Source organism: Ctenocephalides felis, unplaced genomic scaffold (assembly GCF_003426905.1).
Source record: "Ctenocephalides felis isolate EL2017-DRISC unplaced genomic scaffold, ASM342690v1 CF-g0.4_SCAFFOLD_03570, whole genome shotgun sequence".
NCBI lineage: Eukaryota > Metazoa > Arthropoda > Insecta > Siphonaptera > Pulicidae > Ctenocephalides > Ctenocephalides felis.
In genome coordinates this window covers 26,488,836-26,491,649 of record NW_020539724.1, presented here as the reverse complement: position 1 = coordinate 26,491,649, position 2,814 = coordinate 26,488,836, and positions in this window count along the sequence as shown.

The window sequence follows — 2,814 nt, the reverse complement described above, 5'->3', positions numbered from 1 at the left end:
AATGATATCATCGAGAGCGAATGACGAATCTTTGGCACTCGTCTCTTATCTTATCTTATCTGCTGTAACGCACTTCCGTTGTATTTGTACGGATTACGCCCTAGTCGCGCCTAAAGAAATTTTACTTCAAAAATCAATTAAGTTTATGGTAATCTATAAATTTATATTTTATGTAAAAACGCAAAATTTAATATGTTTTTCAATGCTGCAGTATTATTTTCCAAAATATTACAAATTAATTTATCTTGTCAGTTTATCACAGCACGTAAACCACCTTATCTGAGAAATTAGGATATTTAAACAAAACGTTAGTTACTTTAACTATGCACCTAATGAATTTGTTATATCAAACTGTGTTTTACCGCCACTGATAATAGAGTATGAATTAAAATAAAACTCACACACGCACAGGCACATTATAATTTATATTATGAGAATAATTTCCATCACGCGCCGCGCTACTTGTTTTACCATTTAATTGATCGCAAAATCTTGTCACTTCTTTCGTTCGAACAATATGCGGCCGATATAATTTATTAGTCTGATAATAATACGTAAATCATTCAGAACTGCGTGCCTATGTATGTATTCATCATTAAAGTTATTGTTGATTAAATATTATGATGTAAGGTCCAATTGACATTGTCGATCGAATTATTGCTTTGCTGTTGAAACAATCTTTTGCTTTAAATTAACTATGATGCATCATTTGGATTCTGAATTTGTGTGTTCTCTTTGCTGTTTCTTTGTAAATTATAAAAAAGTGAAAATAATTTCGCCCCCGTTTTAACCCGCAATTTTAAATCGATTATAAAAAATTCAAAAACCGTGCGACAGATATTGGGTTGGAAATCGTGCTGATTAGTTTTTGGTAGTGATCGGTCGGGCCATTTTCTTGTTATAAAGTGTTATACAAAATTTGACGATTTTTATTATTATTATTTTGACGGTAAGTACCATAGTCTTCCAGATCATACTAAAATATTACGGCCCTACGACAACCAGTTTAACCTTAAAAATTCGTCAAAGTTTGCAACAATTGGTATCGTTTTTTTGGCATTTATCAAAATTAGACCTTTCATCGACGTTTTCTTAAAAACGCCTGAACCGATTTCAGAAATGTAAAAGCTATTTGATGTTTCTCGATGAGGATTATCGTTTGTCAGTTTTGTGCGACGATCTGTCAAGCCGTTTCTTTGTCATTTGGAAAAAAGTGTTAAACATTTTGTCCACATTTAAGCTCATACTACCGTATCAATTTAAATAAATCAAAAACTGTCCGAAAGATATTAGTTGGGAATGATACTGATTAGTTTTAGGTGAAAATCTACCGAGCCGTTTCTTGTAATTCGTTGTTGAACAAAAAATTTGAGCCGATTTTTATGAATCTTTTTTTGATGATATATATCATGGTCTTATACAGCTTGTTGAAATATTACAACCTTACGACAAATAGTTTAATTATAAAAATTTTCAAAGTTTGAGAAAATGAGTAGTTTTTTTGACGTTTGTTAAAATTAAAATTAGACGATTTACTTGGCTAAACGATAGAGTACTTGGTTTTAATGAACATACTGAACCAATAAAGTCCTACGGAAACTGGTTCAATTATAAAACTTATTGATTTTTGAAAATTTTCTTTTAGAAAATACTCCGAGTTAACGTGTTCGTTAGTTTTCAATTATGTGTAATAAATCCACTCGGAATACTTTTAATTACTCATAAATTAATTGATTGTGTATTGATTGAGTTGATTATTTACACATATCGGAAAGTTCATGTAAGTTAACTCAAGGCAAAATATCAATACCCACTAGTTAACTTCCCGTTGGGCAAGTTATAGAAATCGAAAAATCGCAAAAAAATCGAAAATGAAAATTTTTATATATCTTTACGTTTCAAAGGTTTCTGAACATTTTGGCATACCTTAGAAAAAATGAATGTATGTGTGTGTGCATGTGTGTGCGGATACAAATTATCGTCGACGATTTCGGGAACACCGATCAACCGATTTAAATAACTCAAAAAACATTCGATTCATATTGATAAGGAGACGTGCTGATTAGTTTTTGAGAATGAAAAATGAAAAAAGTAAAACAAAATGCCATTTGGCGGTAGACATATGCACATCAAATTATCAGTTATTTTATAGAGATTTTAACAATAAGTATAAATTTTGTTTGCATTCCTATGGGTACCGTGATAATGTTTATTCGTTAGACGGCGACGCGGCGCTTACGCGCTTTGACATTTTGTCTCTACGCAGTTAAAGCAGTACGATTGCTTTGAAAGAAAATTCAGAATTTCCAAAATATGTCAAAATAAAGAAAACATTTTTTTCAAAAAAGTAATTTTTTGTCAAATTCCTAGTTTCTCAAAAACCTAATTTTTTCGAAGTAAAATTTTTTCAAAAATGGTAATAGTTTTTAAGAAAAATAATAATATTTGGTACGGGAAGTTCCAGCAATTTGCCTCAAGTAGATGCCATACGTCCCACTAGTTTTGTATTTTTCTATCAAGGCAATGATGTGATAGTGATTTTGTTCAATAGAGTTCATATCGTTTCTGCTCAAGTGTTTGCAACGTCTCTAAACGCTTGGCAATAAAACTTATTTGGGATTTGTATCAATTAATTCATATGTTCTAGTAAGTAAAAGTTAAACAAGTAACTACTTCATCTATTGCTCTGGCCGAACCGTTTTTCAGCTCTCGTCAGTTAACATGTGATTACAATTTAATTGCGAAAAAAAATCCGCGGAAGAACAGGTGTTTTTAATTGAAAATATAGATGACATGTTTCGAAGTGAAAATAGC